We start from the raw sequence: 18,779 nt of genomic DNA, 5'->3' as shown, positions 1-18,779 counted from the left end.
AGTTTTATACGTAAAGGATAAAGATACTTTGTCAGTGTGGAGTGAAGAAATTTAAGTTAACTGTTGTGGGCAGTAATTCACCACTTGTAGTGTATAAGGAATGGTACTATCGTTAGTGGTACGACATGAAGTCTATCATACCACTCATCCTCATACACTATCCTCTACTTAACCTATCTTTGGCACAGAAAGGGGTAAAATATGCTGCTGTAAAACTTTTCGATAAATTACCAGATGATATAAAATGTCTGACAGACAGCAGGTCAAAAATAAATTAAAATCATATCTTCTTGACAACTCCTTCTATTCCTTAGATGAATTCTTGAATAGGAGTAAATAAATCTATAGGTATATTATATGCACTTCGTGCCATTTAAGGGAATGGGGTAAGTAATAAAAATTTCAAGATTAAAAAAAATCCTTGATTCATGTGTGTATTTCTTATGCACTTGACATGTTCCGCATCATAACGGTTACTGTGACAGTGATAATGGAACACGTAACTAACTAACTACTAACAAACACCGTAAGTCGTACTCCCTAAACACTGCCGGTTTTCTGGAATCTGAGGAGCGAAGCGCGCCCTAGTTCAGGAGCGGAATTATCTTAATGTTACGCTCAACAGTTTCCAAGCTATACATTTTAGGCGCCGGGATGCTAGTAAGGAGTAGTCGTTAGGAACAGTCAAGCACCTTTGCGCAGCACCAAAATTATTTGAACGGTTTGCTAAGGTGGTGACTTATGAATCCGGAAGTATTGCGTAACTTGGTGGGTGGTAGTGAGTATCGGCTCGGTTTGTTCGTGGAAGCTGCGTGTAAATTCCTATGAAACAACTGGGCGAAACAATATCGTCGGTCTTAGTCATTAGGTCCCGTTGGCGGAACGTATTATCTGGACAAGCAGGAAAAGCCTACAGCGATCAGTTATAAAGTGGAGGATTAAATTAGAAAAACACTGCGGCAGTGGCGTGGCAGCTTTTGACCACCCCTACGAACGCTACAGCGAATCAGAAAAAGTCTATTCATACAGTAAACGATGTCTCGACGAAACTCAGCACCCTGTCTTTTGTCATTGCCACAAAACCTACCGTTGTCTTCTTCAACTACCATTGTATGCCATGTATGTAGTGTTCCCAGCGTGTCATTTTATAGTATCGTAGCAATAAATTATTCATATCTATATAAAGAATTTTGGATTTCACTGTAAATGGTTGAGGTCACTTAGGGAATAGTCACGGCTAATTGGTTATCGTCTGAAGACGAGCTATTTCGCCAAGTGCAGTGTTGTACATCAGAGCTTTAATGTCATCCTAGTATGCATAGACGATCAGGACTACATCCATTTATCAAGAGACAAGCAACTAATTGATTATTTGGGAATGAGATACATCCGCATAGAAGATTAAGGTTTGATGTTCTACCGACAACTCGGTCATTTGAAATGGAGCACAAGCTGTGGTTGGAGAAGGGCGAGGAAAGAATTCCCAAAGTAGTCATCCAGGCATTTGCCTTCAGTGATATAGAAAGACAGCAGAGAACATAAATTCTACGTAGTAGAATAGGAATTTTATCACCGTCCTCCCTGTTGTGTGCCCACTGTACGACCTCCGTAGGTGCATACGTGCCTAACATGGCCCAATGATAGACAGATTTGCTACGAGGACATAGTATAAGATTGCTAACTATTTTTGCCCGCATCAATGGTCAGCGTGTCTGGGTTCGATGTGGATGACCACCATTCGATTCCTGGTACGCCAGGGATTTTCCTTGCTGGGAAGAGTTGAACGGGGCAGCCCCGTGGTACCAACTGTGGAGCTACTTGAGTGAGAAGTAGCGACTCCAAGGAAGCCGACAACGCCCGGGAGAGCGTCTTGCTGACCCCACGACAGTGCATGCAGCATTCAGTGACGCCATTGTCGCAGAATGACACGGCGATCGGACGGTCCCGATTGTCTCATCAGTGCCAGAAGACAGTGCTTTATTCTTCTGACATCTTTTTCACATTCCAGAGCTTCCAAAAAAATTGGCCAATGGTATGATGCTTCCACAAGGCACATCACACAGCAATTGGCTGGCACCTGTCATTTACTTAGGATAAATACAACAAGGAGCTACATTTGGCTAAGAAGTGCAAGTAATGTACATTGAATTCTATATTGTTCTGAAAATTAACAATGGGTAGCGATATCTGACGTATTTAAGAGCCAAACACATATCTATAGCTTGTTGTTACAGTCGTCTTCCGATGAGGTACATTTTGGTTGAAATAGATGAAATAGAGCGTGGGGGGGGGGGGGGGGGAAAGACTTATGAAAACACCAAAAACACAACACATTACCATGCCTAATTCGGTTCATGTAATCTGCTGGCATTGAAAATAGCTCCCGGTCGTCTCTGAATGGCTATATCTGATTTGCAAGGGAATCTTATACCATTCTTCCTGTAAATTAGGGTCACGTTCAGGCAGTGAGAGAGGTGGATAGCAGTTATGCACAATTCTCGCCAAGGTAGACCACAAGGCGAAGTAATATTGATATATGGTGAATGTGGTGATGCAAGAATTCAGCCTCTTGCTACAAAACCAAACCTGGACGATGCGAGCTGTGAGTCCAAAGACCCTGTAGACTTGTAACATAGCATCACCATTTGCGAACGAACATTGTACCATGGGATGTACCTGATAACCCGAAATGCTCACGTAACCCTTGACAGCAATTCCACCGTGCAAGGTATCCATGGCGTCCGTGGAATACCACGATATGTCTGCCCATATCATCATTGAACTCCCGATATGTTTCACTCATGGGACGCAAAGTCGCCTAGATTTTAAGACCTAGACACCAGGTTTTCGTGTTACGGGCATTTTCATCCCTTACGACTGGTCTTAGAATTCCAGCTCTCCTTCAAGTCCCTGTTTATTGAACTCCGTTCCTGCAGTTTTGGTGATGACAGGTTTCACGAGTGCGGCATTCAGTTCTGCTATGACTTTTCCAGCTATCGTCTACTTGTTTTTTTTTGTCACAATCCTCTTTAATCACCGTCTGTGACGAACACATAACACACACTTTCATCTGCATTGTGGGTCAGTAGACAATGTTTTTCCACTTTTTCTGTAAGTGATTTATACCCTCTTTATAGTGCTTGTTGAAACACTTAACGCTTTGGTTACCGATTCCCCACGTTCGTATTCACTTAGCTCAGACACATCCCATTCACAGCTACACAGAACACTTTTCTGAGCACGATTGACATATGCAACGTATTGAGGACATCACAAAGTTGCCGTTCGTGGCCAAATACATCAGCTTGGTCAGCATTTGCATTTGTGCTGTAGCATGCATTTCTCACACTATTTCCTCTTTTGTCCATTTCCTTTATGTCTTCCTTCAAAGCATCGTGACTGATCTAGCGAGAAAACTGTACCTCTTGTCACGTCGCTTGGACATACTTCTTTGCAGTGTAATATATTTTGGGAAGCCTTGCTTTTTCAACGGGTAGTCGGCACCGAGAAAAATACATGACTTTAAAAAGTGCCACATATTCCTACCGGAGGTAGTACTGGTCGCAACTGGTAGAAAAGTTCCCATAATTATATTTCTCGAAGCCAATACCTGTTTAGATTTGGGGCCTTGTGCATGTGACGACTACTGTGCGGTATTCTGCGAGGTAGGCCGTCGAAGAGATCCAATGGCACGGCCTCCCCAATCACCGGAACTGACTCCATGGTTTAAAGTGAACGTAAACAGTCTTGACAGCGGGAAACTTTTATTTTTGTGGTTTCCGGTTTCTGTCAGTTTTTGACCATCTTCAAAACTCATACCATGATAGTGGGCCCTGGTTTGCCCCCTGTACATGTAACGACTACTGTACGGTGTTATGCGAGGTATGCCGTCGAAGAGATTCAGTAGCATGGCCTACCCTATCACCGGAACTGAATCCATGGTTTAAACTGAACGTAAACAGTCTTGACGGCGAGAAAACTTTGTTTTTGTGGTTTCTGGTTTCTTCCAGTTTTTGAGCATCTTCAGAACTCATACCATGATGGTGGGCCGTTGTACTGAACGGAGCAAGTGTTACGACCTCACGAATGTTAACTTCAGCAGCTGATGTTCACGGAGTCATAACACCTGTTCCTTTCAGTACTACTGTCCACCATCATGATACGAGTTCTGAGGATGGGGAAAAACTGGTCGAAACCGGAAACCGCAAAAATAAACGTTTCTTGCGTTCAAGACTGTTTATGTTGACTTTAAACTTGCCTGTTTTCCACGAGAAATATATTGTAAAATTACGGAATCCGTGATATTTCTGGCTGTGTGTGCATTTGAAAGAACTGGTGTATGCCCAAGCCATCGACAATTTGCAGACGATACAGGAGTATGTTACCGATGCATCCGACACAATCCCAATGAAGCGAGGTGTGTGTGAAAAAGTGTCTTCTTCTGGGCAACAGACAGATGAAAATGAATGGACAGTTTGGCCCATATAACAGGTACTGATTCAGGACAGGAACTTTTCTTCTAGTTTTGACCAATACTGCCTTCCGTAGGAATCAGTGGAACATTTTTTGGAACATCCTGTATGTAACATAATCTGTGCATCTGAACTTCCTCACCAGTCCTACCTCGTTGATATTTGATGATAGTAGTCGTTTTGGATAACACCACCGAAATGACAATCAGCCTTCACACAATATTATTGTTTCTACCGAATCATACCGTCCGCTACTATAAAAAGAAATTTTTGTGCGACGTTTATACTCTTAGGAATATCAGTAAGTAGCGTTGCAAAAGATATTTCTTTTGGATAATATTTTTAAATATTTCGCCTATACTCGTTACCCAGTGACACAAATTTCTGATAAACTGTACCAAACATCTTTATCCTTGCATTCGTTCGATTTTCAACTTTATATGAGACTGATACTCACGGGGACAAGATACATTTTGTTTGTGATCTCTTTTCTACACAGAATACTGTTTTCCAGCCGGTGAACGAACTGAAGTCTTGCCAGTCGCTTACTTACAACTGAAATTCTGATCACTAGTCGAGAAACTCATCTTCTCCCAGATATTTAGACTGAGGAGCCAAAGACACTGGTGCACCTACGTATATCGTGTAGGGCCCCCGTGACCATGCAGAAGCGCCGTGACACGACGTATGATGGACTCTACTAATGTCTGAAGTAGTGATGGAGTGAACTGACACCATGAATCCTGCAGGGCTGTCCATAAATCCGTAAGATTACGAGCGGGTGGGGATCACGTTGCAAGCCATCCAAGGTATGCTCAATAATGTTGATGTCTGGGGAGTTTGGTGACCGGTGGAAGTGTTTAAACTTAGAAGAATGTTCCTGGAGCCACTGTGTACCAGTATTGGACGTGTGGGATGTCGCATTGTCCTGCTGGACAGGCCACGTCCGTCGGAATGCACCATGGACATGAATGGATGCAGGTGATCAGACAGAATGCTTACGTACGTGTCACCTGTCACAGTCGTATCTACACGTGTCAGAGCTCCCATATAACTCCAACTGCACACGCCACACATCGTTACAGACCCTCCACCATCTTGAACAGTCTCTGCTGACATCGAGGGTCCATGGATTCATGAGGTTGTCTCCATACCAGTACACGTTCATCCTCTCGATACAATTTGAAACGATACTCGTCTGGCCAGACAACATGTTCCCCGTCATCAACAGTCCAATGTCGGTGTTGACGGTCCCAACGAGGCATAAAGCGTGTCGTGTCAGTCATCAAGGATACAAGTGTGGTCCTTCGGCTCCGAAAGCCCAACGCCACGTTGCAAGGCATCCCAGATAAGCTCATGCCTGGGGACTTCGGTGGCCACTGAAAGTGTTTAATCTCAGAAGAGTGTCCCTGGAGCCACTCGGTAGCAATTCTGGACGTGTGATGGGTCTCATTGTCCTCTTGGAATCGCGCAAGTCCGCCGGAATGCACCATGGACGTGAATGGATGCAGGTGAGGCGACACGATGCATAAGTACGTGCCACCTGTCGGACTCGTACTAGCGCGGAAGAGAGCCACGTAGAGCTGACCATGCGCAAAGCAACCGACAGTAAGATTCACGACCACAAAAAACAGCGTCCGGCCTTGTACTTGGGTTTGTGATCACGGCATAAAACGATCTCACCGTGAATTGTACAAGTTTAGAACGAAGTGGTTAAGCTGTTAGGAAAAAGCTGCATTTGGAGTATAAAAACTGGCTCGCCCGCACCAATTCGCCATCAATATTTGAGCTTGTATGATGTTGCATTGGAGAGAAATAACTTTAAGCCACTGTGAGTGAAGGGTTCTGAAGAGCAAGATGACGCAAGACAATCTCGATCACAGTTACGATCCACCTCACTTTCGAAAAGAGTTTCCAAAGATCGATTGAATGCCTGATGTTTTCGATCAGCAGCAAGCACCGCCTTACGATCCTCTCTGAATTCTTGAGAGTACGTATTCTTCAGTGTCGTAGCCGTTCTGGTGTATTCAGAAAGACTCCATCGACCGTTTTCCAGACTTTTTATTCACAAACAAAACGAAATCTAAATTTAATGAATAGACACCGAAATCACAAAACAAACTTCATAAATTCGTATCTCCTAACAAAGAATATTAACACACCTATCGAAAGAAAGAAAGTAATGTCCTTAAGTTTTTAATACACGAAGTGAAATCAGTAAATATGTTTGTCCTAGTGAAGTTAATTTGCCGTTAGTTTGTATCCATAAAGCTAAGACTGTGGCACTTAATTCGGTCACTAGCGTAAGCTTCCGAAAATATAACTTCCACTGAGCCACAAAAACCGCCGCGCGTGGTAGCCTCGCGGTCTTCGGTATCTTGTCACGGTTTGCGTGGCTGCCCCCGTCGGAGATTCGAGTCCTCCCTCGGGCATTGGTGTATGTGTTGTCCTTAGCGAAGTTAGTTTAAATCAGATTAAGTAGCTTAGGGGCTGATGACCTAAGGAGTTTGGTCCCACGAGACCTTACCACAAATTTCCAAAAAAACTAACAAGGCCATCTATTGGTTCTCTGTTGTACTACCTAATAAGAGCGCCATCTGTTGGTTCTTTGGTATACTACACCGTGATGGTTAAACATCTGAACTACTATCGAGCCGGCCGGAGTGGCCGAGCGGTTCTAGGCGCATCAGGCTGGAACCGCGCGACCGCTACGGTCGCAGGTTCGAATCCTGCCTCGAGCATGGATGTGTGTGATGTCCTTAGGTAAGTTAGGTTTAAGTAGTTCTAAGTTCTAGGGGACTGATGACTTCAGCTGTAAAGTCCCATAGTGCTCAGAGCCATTTGAACCATTTTAACTACTATCCTGATGAGACGAGTTAGGAAAAAACTTTAAATTACACTATATTTATTTTCCGGGATGCGACTTTGATGAACTGTCTCCTGTATGTTGCTCCAAGGTACGTTTTAGCTACCGCTGGAAACCCCATGAAAATTCGTCTAGTGCTTCTGGAGGTTAGCGTGTTCAAACAGACAAACAGGTAGGCACGACACTTTTACAGTTTTATTATTAGCATACAAGAAGGAGAATAGATTTGACAACATATCTATGCACATTAGTACCGTCTAGACTGATTCTTGTCGTGATTCTTCAATTGTGCAGTCAAAATTTCATTTACTAGTTGCCATTCTACATGCCAGGTTGATTTATATTTCATCCCCTAACTAGATACATACTCGTATTTGCCCCGTTTGAGATAAACATGGATGAAATGGATGACTGCATGAAAAACCACTTGACATAATCCATTGTATCACTGTCGTATCGTAGCCAAGTTACTTAACAAAATATTTAACTGAAATGACTGGTAAATTTTAACGTAAAGCTTCAAAAATAATTGCGGGGAAGTTATACTTTCATCTCTACGAAAGCGGATTAGGAGCGTAACCTGAAAGAGTTCGATTACTGATACTAAATTACGAACGTTTCTGAAAAATAGTGTGCTTTTTTAGGTCCTCTGATTCTTCCTCGAAATCTCAGTCTGTTCTTGCTCTTCTTCGGGTACTTCTTCGCGACATGGTAAGCCAATGTCTCATCGGAGTTACTGTCGTGATTTGAGATCTCTGAATGTGTCTATGGAGAATAATCGACTGGCTGTTTGGTATGTTTTCTTGCGTTTTTTGGCATTGATGTAATAAAATCTTCCTTAAGGCGTTTTCCTTCCACAGAACGCTCGTTTCTTTCTTTGACAATTCTTCCCTTCTCAGTAGCAAGATTTTCTTCTCCCATGCATTCTTCTTCCATTCGTTCTTTATTGGGTGTCGATGTTAGAAGCACAGATTTCAGTGTTGTTGTTGTGGTCTTCAGTCCTGAGACTGGTTTGATGCAGCTCTCCATGCTACTCTATCCTGTGCAAGCTTTTTCATCTCCCAGTACCTACTGCAACCTACATCCTTCTGAATCTGCTTAGTGTATTCATCTCTTGGTCTCCCTCTACGATTTTTACCCTCCACACTGCCCTCCAATACTAAATTGGTGATCCCTTGATGCCTCAGAACATGTCCTACCAACCGATCCCTTCTTCTGGTCAAGTTGTGCCACAAACTTCTCTTCTCCCCAATCCTATTCAATACTTCCTCATTAGTTATGTGATCTACCCATCTAATCTTCAGCATTCTTCTGTAGCACCACATTTCGAAAGCTTCTATTCTCTTCTTGTCCAAACTATTTATCGTCCATGTTTCACTTCCATACATGGCTACACTCCATACGAATACTTTCAGAAATGACTTCCTGACACTTAAATCTATACTCGATGTTAACAAATTTCTCTTCTTCAGAAACGCTTTCCTTGCCATTGCCAGCCTACATTTTATATCCTCTCTACTTCGACCATCATCAGTTATTTTGCTCCCCAAATAGCAAAACTCCTTTACTACTTTAAGTGCCTCATTTCCTAATCTAATTCCCTCAGCATCACCCGACTTGATTAGACTACATTCCATTATCCTTGTTTTGCTTTTGTTGATGTTCATCTTATATCCTCCTTTGAAGACACTGTCCATTCCATTCAACTGCTCTTCCAAGTCCTTTGCTGTCTCTGACAGAATTACAATGTCATCGGCGAACCTCAAAGTTTTTATTTCTTCTCCATGAATTTTAATACCTACTCCGAATTTTTCTTTTGTTTCCTTTACTGCTTGCTCAATATACAGATTGAACAACATCGGGGAGAGGCTACAACCCTGTCTTACTCCCTTCCCAACCACTGCTTGCCTTTCATGTCCCTCGACTCTTATAACTGCCATCTGGTTTCTGTACAAATTGTAAATAGCCTTTCGCTCCCTGTATTTTACCCCTGCCACCTTTAGAATTTGAAAGAGAGTATTCCAGTCAACATTGTCAAAAGCTTTCTCTAAGTCTACAAATGCTAGAAACGTAGGTTTGCCTTTCCTTAATCTTTCTTCTAAGATAAGTCGTAAGGTCAGTATTGCCTCACGTGTTCCAGTGTTTCTACGGAATCCAAACTGATCTTCCCCGAGGTTGGCTTCTACTAGTTTTTCCATTCGTCTGTAAAGAATTCGTGTTAGTATTTTGCAGCTGTGACTTATTAAGCTGATAGTTCGGTAATTTTCACATCTGTCAACACCTGCTTTCTTTGGGATTGGAATTATTATATTCTTCTTGAAGTCTGAGGGTATTTCGCCTGTTTCATACATCTTGCTCACCAGATGGTAGAGTTTTGTCAGGACTGGCTCTCCCACGGCCGTCAGTAGTTCCAATGGAATATTGTCTACTCCGGGGGCCTTGTTTCGACTCAGGTCTTTCAGTGCTCTGTCAAACTCTTCACGCAGTATCATATCTCCCATTTCATCTTCATCTACATCCTCTTCCATTTCCATAATATTGTCCTCAAGTACATCGCCCTTGTATAGACCCTCTATATACTCCTTCCACCTTTCTGCTTTCCCTTCTTTGCTTAGAACTGGGTTTCCATCTGAGCTCTTGATATTCATACAAGTCGTTCTCTTATCTCCAAAGGTCTCTTTAATTTTCCTGTAGGCGGTATCTATCTTACCCCTAGTGAGATAGGCCTCTACATCCTTACATTTGTCCTCTAGCCATCCCTGCTTAGCCATTTTGCACTTCCTGTCGATCTCATTTTTGAGACGTTTGTATTCCTTTTTGCCTGTTTCATTTACTGCATTTTTATATTTTCTCCTTTCATCAATTAAATTCAATATTTCTTCTGTTACCCAAGGATTTCTACTAGCCCTAGTCTTTTTACCTACTTGATCCTCTGCTGCCTTCACTACTTCATCCCTCAAAGCTACCCATTCTTCTTCTACTGTATTTATTTCCCCCATTCCTGTCAATTGCTCCCTTATGCTCTCCCTGAATCTCTGTACAACCTCTGGTTCTTTTAGTTTATCCAGGTCCCATCTCCTTAAATTCCCACCTTTTTGCAGTTTCTTCAGTTTTAATCTACAGGTCATAACCAATAGATTGTGGTCAGAGTCCACATCTGCCCCTGGAAATGTCTTACAATTTAAAACCTGGTTCCTAAATCTCTGTCTTACCATTATATAATCTATCTGATACCTTTTAGTATCTCCAGGGTTCTTCCATGTATACAACCTTCTTTCATGATTCTTAAACCAAGTGTTAGTTATGATTATGTTGTGCTCTGTGCAAAATTCGACCAGGCGGCTTCCTCTTTCATTTCTTAGCCCCAATCCATATTCACCTACTACGTTTCCTTCTCTCCCTTTTCCTACACTCGAATTCCAGTCACCCATGACTATTAAATTTTCGTCTCCCTTCACAATCTGAATAATTTCTTTTATTTCATCATACATTTCTTCAATTTCAATGCTTTGCCAAAAAGTTGCCCCTAAACATTTTAGACAGCGAAGTTATATGTTCAGCCGAGACACTGACCTTGTTTGTGTTTAATATCATCTTTTGAGAAGAGTATCAGTGAATAATTGTCGTCACGTTAAAAAGCTGCTGGGATTTAACTCAAAACATCTACTGGGATTTGCCCCATTTCACCATTTTCTGACAAATTCTCCTTGTCGAGTTTGGGTGCTAACTGGAGCAAATATTTCCACGCGAAAGTGAAGCTTAAATGCAGTAGTGTCAACAAGAAACTCATTGATTCTTGTTTTCAAACCCTACATTGCGCATTGTTCGTATGAAACGTCAGATAAATTACATGTAAGTAACAGGAAACAGACGTACCACATTTCACCACCTCTGAAGCGACTTGCCGGACTTCCGTGGAACTATAAGTTACTAAAGACATAAATTATTGACAACGTCTGAATCGATGGCAGTTAACGCAAAAATTCAATGGGGGTTTTTACGCTCCACGTGGGTCCTTACCCCCACCTATTGTCCACAAACCGTGCAGGTTCCCACGAGAAATTTTATTTTATTCCCGGAGTTTGCTGTGCTTAAAATTTATTTTATGCTACACTGCTGGCAATTATAATTCCAACATATGGGAGGCTAGAAAATAACGAAATTTTACTTTTTGTGCGTGTATATTAACGTAGGCTGAAAACTCAATTAAATTTGTAGGTGATTTAGGGCTATACTGGATGCAAATTTAACGCACAGAACTGCCACCTCATGGTCTGTACATCGTGACTAACTACGCTGGCATGACACATACGGGCACGTCACTGGATGCCGCCTCAACTCTGTGCCAAAGTAGTAGCTTCTGAGAGATGGAGTGCCACTGGCTTGGCAACCTTTGACCGGAAGTTTTCAGTGGCTGAGAGCTCTGATGAATCGGTGAGAGCTCTGGTGAAAGTACTGACGATGACAACAAGCGAACACCTTCAGTATGGAGGCTGCTCAGGGCAGTTCGGATCTTGAGTTATCTTGTGGAAAGATGATGTCACAGGGACACGGTAGAAGGGTAACGACTACTGCGGAAATTACCTGCTATGTAAACCAGAAGTGATCATGTTGTCTACCAAACGGCATCCATTATCATCACGCCAGAGGTACTCCTGTGTTGCGGAGAATCTAGTCTCACAACGCTCATTCTCCTCGTAAAGTTCACGCAGTGTCCACCTTGATGCTGTCGGGAGAGCCGAGACTCGTCACAACGCACGACAGAAAGTCTGCTTCTGCTACCACATCAAGGGAACCTGTCACGATTCAACAATCCAGAGTAAGCAATACGTCTGCCCTTTTGGGCGCTAGCCACGTGGTACTAAATGGGAGTGTGCGCGATGTTGAATGTAGCGTCCTCAACCCATGGATTCCATTTCCATACTAGGTGTTAATTCACGATCACATCACGAACAACCATCATTAAGATTAGATTTCTAAATGATGAACCTGATACGTAATCTTCCCTTATTTACAAAATGTAATGGCTTGCTCCTATTTATTCCGTGCGGCAGGCTCCGAAATGGTAATTATTTAAATATTCAAGCATATAGTATACTTAATACCTGTTAGGTGTTTGTTGCATGCAGCAGTTTGGCGTTACAATTTTACTGTCGAGCAGTATAGACTTGTGCTACAATGTACGGTTAGTTGTTAGGGGACTGACAAACTTCAAACAGTGCAACAGAATTGTTGTGTTGGAATAGGCAAACATGTAGAGGCTTGACAATTTAAGCACATAAATGTCGCAAAGGCTATGGCGACCTTAGAGAACTGGAACGTAAAAGCATGAACGGCATTAACAACGAATTTCTGTCTCGTTTAGAGTGTTAAATTTGGTGAATAGGCGTTGGAAAACAAAGGTGATAATGCACTGCTGGCCATTAAAATTGTTACACCAAGAAGAAATGCAGATGATAAACGGGCATTCATTCGATAAATATATTATACTAGAGCTGACATGTGATTACATTTTCACGCAATTTGGGTGCATAGATCCTGAGAAATCAGAACCCAGAAAAACCACCTCTGACCGTAATAACGGCCTTGATACGTCTGGGCATTGGGTGAAACAGAGCTTGGATGGCGTGTACATGTACAGCTGCCCATCCAGCTTCAACGTGATACCACAGTTCATCAAGAGTAGTGACTGGCGTATTGTGACGTGCCAGTTGCTCGACCACCATTGACCAGACGTTTTCAATTGGTGAGAGATGTGGAGAATGTGCTGGCCAGGGCAGCAGTCGATCATTTTCTGTGTCCAGAAAGGCCCGTACAGGACCTGCAGCATGCTGTCGTGCATTATCCTGCTGAAATGTAGGGTTTTTCAGGGATCGAATGAAGGGTAGAGCCACGGGACATAACACAACTGAAATGTAACGTCCACTGTTCAAAGTGCCGTCAATGCGAACAAGAGGTGAACGAGACGTGTAACCAATAGCAAGCCATACCATCACGCCGGGTGATATACCAGTATGGCGATGACGAATACACGCTTCCAATGTGCGTTCACAGCGATGTCGCCAAACACGGATGCGACCATCATGATGCTGTAAACAGAACCTGGTTTCATCCGAAAAAATGACCTTTTGCCATTCGTGCACCCAGGTTCGTCGTTGAGTACACCATCACAGGCGCTCCTGTCTGTGATGCAGCGTCAAGGGTAACCGCAGCCATGGTCTCCGAGCTGATAGTCCATGCTGCTGCAAACGTCGTCGAAATGTTCGTGCAGATGGTTGTTGTCTTGCAGACGTCCCCATCTGTTGACTCAGGGATCGAGACGTGCCTGCACGATGCGTTACAGCCATGCGGATAAGATGCCTGTCATCTCGACTGCTAGTGATACGACGCCGTTGGGATCCAGCACGGCGTTCCGTATTACCCTCCTGAACCTTCCGATTCCATCGATTCCATATTCTGCTCTAACAGTCATTGGATCTCGACCAACGCGAGCAGCAATGTCGCGATACGATAAACCACAATCGCGATTGGCTACAATACGACCTTTATCAAAGTCGGAAACGTGATGGTACGCATTTCTCCTCCTTACACGAGGCATCACAGCAACGTTTCACCAGGCAACGCCGGTCAACTGCTGCTTGTGTATGAGAAATCGGTTGGAAAGTTTCCTCATGTCAACACGTTGTAGATGTCGCCACTGGCGCCAACCTTGTGTGAATGCTCTGAAAAGTTAATCTTTTGCATATCACAGCATCTTTCTCCTGTCGGTTAAATTCCGCGTCTGTAGCACGTCATCTTCATGGTGTAGCAATTTTAATGGGCAGTAGTGTAGTTTACTGCACCGCATGGCGGCTAAATTTCGGCAATAGAAACACTCGGTGTTGCTCACAGGAAAACCTCACCACCAGCGAACCACCAAAACGAACCACACAACACGAACGGACGTGGCTTTGATAGTTGAAACCCCTACTCAGCTTTGACGTCCTGGGTCGGCGAACCACGAAGCTCGTAGCTGTCAGACAGCTCCACACACGCTCCGACACTGCGCAGGGACTGCTAGCGGACCCAGCAAACTGCACCGCGTGGAGATAACTTCCCTGTTCCGCTGCAACCTGTCGACTCCCCTCAGAATGCCAACAACATCTAAAACAGTCGTTAGTGAAAGTAACGCGAGCTACATACATAACCTGACTAACACTTGCACGAAGACCTGAACGATGCCAAACAGTAACTAAGCACACACAAAGAAAAATCGGGTGTCAATGCACACACACACAACTGACTCATGAACGATCGACGAGCCAAAACGCGTCGACCTGTAGGACGACTTACCGACGATACACCAAGACTGTGGCCTGGTTCAAGTGATGCATGGCGGCAATTGTTGGATGAGCCATGTCAACGCAGACCACACACACAGCCGACACATGAACGGTCGGCGAGCCAAATGCGTCGACCAGTAGGACGACCGACCGACGATACACGAAGACCGTGGCATAGCTGAAGAGTTGCGTGGCGGGAATGGCCGGGCGAGCCATGTCGACGCAGACCTCACAGCTCCAAAGCAAATCCACTAGTGCCACATTGCAACTCCCCGACTCCGGACTGTGTTCCAGACGCGTTCCCACTGGCTGGCAGCCCGAACTCGCGACCCGAAATCGCGACCCGAACTCCCTACGACAAAAAACGACCGGGAAGTAATAGCAGTCGACCAAAGATACCACGAGAGGGGATATATCGATATACGCTGCTAGAGCCGGTCACGGTCAGGCAAAGCAGCAACTCAGTGACAGTAGTAATTTAAGTTAAAGTACGTTAAAAACAGGGTGTAAAATACGTGATGGAGGGAACACAAGCCCCGCACAGTTCATGAGGGTAACAGTAAACTGGCAGTGGTGAATCGGAAACAAGCTACTTGACTCCCAGAAGAAATTCCATGCGGTGCCCGGAGCCGTCTACATAGTACTAGGGACGGAAAGCTGGCTGAAACCAGATGTAAAATGTAATGAAATTCTAAACTCAGATTCGAATGTATACCACAGAGACAGGCTGGACAGTGAAGGGGGAGGCGTGTTTATAGTGATGAAAAGTGCAGTAGTATGGAAGGAAATTAACAGAGATCCGAAATGTGACATAATTCGGGTGAAGATCACGGTTAAAGCAGGCTCAAACATGGTAATTGTATGTCTCTATAGGCCCCCTAGCTCAGCAGCTGTTGTGGCAGAGCACCTGAAGGAAAATTTGGAACATACTTCGAGTAGATTTCCAATCTATGTTATAGTTCTGGGTGGAGATTTTAATTTACCAGATATAGACTGGGAGACTCAAACGTTTATAACGTGTGGCAGGGACAATGAACCCAGTGAAATTTTTTTTTAAGTGCATTATCTGAAAACTATCGTCAGCAGTTAAACAGGGAACCTTCTGGTGAAAAACAGACCCGAACTATTTGAAAGAGTTAACGCAGAACAGGGAATCAGTGATCATAAAGCGGTTACTGCATCGATGATTTCAGTCATAAATAGAAATATTAATAAATATAGGAAGACTTTTCTGTTTAGCAAAAGTGACAAAAGGCAGATTTCAGAGTACTTGACAGCTCAACACAAAATTTATATCTCAAGTACAGATAGGATCAGTGGACAATGTTCAAAAACATCGTATAATACACATTAGACGAGTATGTGCCAAGCAAGATCGTAAGAGATGGAAAAGAGCCACCGTGGTACAACAACCGAGTTAGAAAACTGCTACGGAAGCAAAGGGGACTTCACAGCAAACGTAAACATAGCCAAAGGCTTTGCAGACAAACAAAAATTACACGAAGTGAAATGTAGCAAGGTTCATACAGTAACTGCAGACATGTTAGTCGCTTGGAGAGAAGTCGGCATGGAGAATGTAGTATTCAATCGCGACGAAATTTTAGTGTTGCATCACCCATGTGAGGGTGTGAGGGTTGCATTGGTGCATCGGAAACAAGCTACTTGATTCCCAGAAGAAATTCCATGCGGTGACCGTAAGTGCGTTAGTCACTTGGAGAGAAGTGAGCACAGTGCCTGTAGTATTCCATCGCAGCGCAATTTTTGTGTTGCATCCTCAGTGAGAGAGTGTGAGGGTTACATTAAACTGGCATTGGTGTATCAGAAACCAGCTACTTGAGTGAACGGACAAGCTCTATACAGTTACCGTAGCAATTTCTGTATTGCACCGTCAATGTGAGAATGCGAATGTTACAGTAAACTGGCAATGGTGCCTCGGAAACAAGCTGCTTGACTCCCAGAATAAATTACATGCGGGGCCCATAGCCGCATTATCATTTGGAGAGAAGTCGGAACGGAGCCTGTAGTATTCGCGCGACACAATTTTTATGTTGCATCGTCAATGTGAGGGTAAGAGCGTTACCGTATGCTGGCAGTGGTGCATCGGAAACAAGTTACTTGACCCTCAGGACAAGCTCCATACAGTAACCATAGCCGCATTAATCGCTTGGAGACAATTCGATTTGGAGACTGTACTAATAAATCGTGACGCATTGTCATTGTTGCGTCGGTAACGTCGTGCTATGAGAGCTACAGTAAACTGGCAGTGGTGAATCTGAAACAAGCTTCTTGACTCCCAGGAGAAGTTCCAATCGCTGACAGTAAGCGCATTAGTCGCTTAGAGAGAAATCGGCATGGAGCCTGTAGTATTCAATCGTGAGGCAGTTTCCTTCTTGCATTGTCAGCGTGTGTGCATGAGGGTTAAAGTAAATTGGCATGGGTGCATCGGAAACAAGCTACTTGAGTCCCAGGAGAAGTTCCATACGGTAACCATAGCCACAGTAGTCGCTTGGAGAGAAGCCGGCAATGATACTGTAGGATTCAATCGCTATGCAATTTTCATGTAGCATCGTCAATGGGATGGTGCGAGGGTCACAGCAAACTTTCAGTGTTGCATCTGAAACAGGCTACTTGACTCCCAAGATATGTTCCATACGATGACTGTAGCAGCATTTGTCGCTTGGAGAGAAGTCGGAATGGAGACTGTAGTATTCTGTCAAAGCACAATTTCTCTGTGGCACCGTTGAGTATGTGAGGGTTACAGTAAACTGGGATAGGTATGTCAGAAACAAGTTATTTGACTCCCAGAACAAGCCCCATAGAATAACCACAGCCGTGTTAGTCGCTTTGAGAGAAAACGGAATGGAGCATGTAGTATTTTATCGCGACGCAATTTCTGTTTTGTATCGTCAATGTGAGGTTTCTAGGGTTACCGTAAACACGCCTTGATACATTGGAAGCAAGCTACTTGACTCTGAGGACTCCAATCCGCAAACGTAGCCGCGTCAGTCGCTTGGAAATAAGTTGGCATGAAGCCTGTAGTATTCAATCGCGACGCAACTTCTTTTTTGCATCGTCGATATGAGGGTGTGAGCGTTACAGTACACTGGCAATGGTGAATCGGTAAAACCTACTTGACTTCCAGGAAAAGCTCCATACTGTAACCATAGCCGTGTAAGTCGATTGTAGACAAGTCTGCATGGAGCCTGCAGTATTCAGTAGTGATGCGATTTCCTTGCATCTATATCTACATCTACATCTACATTATTACTCTGCAATTCACATTCAACTACTTGGCAGAGTGTTCATCGAACCACAACCATACTACCTCTCTACCATTCCACTCCCGAACAGCGCGCGGGAAAAACGAACACCTAAACCTTTCTGTTCGAGCTCTACCTATGTAGGTTGGGCTCAACAAAATATTTTCGCATTCGGAAGAGAAAGTTGGTGACTGAAATTTCGGAAATAGATCTCTCCGCGATGAAAAACGTCTTTGCTTTAATGACTTCCATCCCAACTCGCGTATCATATCTGCCACACTCTCTCCCCTATTACGGGATAATACAAAACGAGCTGCCCTTTTTTGCACCCTTTCGATGTTCTCGGTCAGTCTCACCTGGTAAGGATCCCACACCGCGCAGCAATATTCTAACAGATGACGAACGAGTGTAGTGTAAGCTGTCTCTTTAGTGGACTTGTTGCATCTTCTAAGTGTCCTGCCAATGAAACGCAACCTTTGGCTCGCCTTCCCCACGATATTATCTATGTGGTCTTTCCAACTGAAGTTGTTCGTAATTTTAACACCCTGGTACTTAGTTGAATTGACAGCCTTTAGAATTTTACTATTTATCGAGTAATCGAATTACAACGGATTTCTTTTGGAACTCATGTGGATCACCTCACACTTTTCGTTATTTAGCGTCAACTGCCACCTGCCACAGCATACAGCAATCTTTTCTAAATCGCTTTGCAACTGATACTGGTCTTCGGATGACCTTACTAGACGGTAAATTACAGCATCATCTGCGAACAACCTAAGAGAACTGCTCAGATTGTCACCCAGGTCGTTTATATAGATCAGGAACAGCAGAGGCCCCAAGACGCTTCCCTGGGGAACAC

The sequence above is a fragment of the Schistocerca piceifrons genome, chromosome 5 (assembly GCF_021461385.2).
Source record: "Schistocerca piceifrons isolate TAMUIC-IGC-003096 chromosome 5, iqSchPice1.1, whole genome shotgun sequence".
Lineage (NCBI taxonomy): Eukaryota > Metazoa > Arthropoda > Insecta > Orthoptera > Acrididae > Schistocerca > Schistocerca piceifrons.
Note: the sequence above shows the minus strand (reverse complement) of the source record.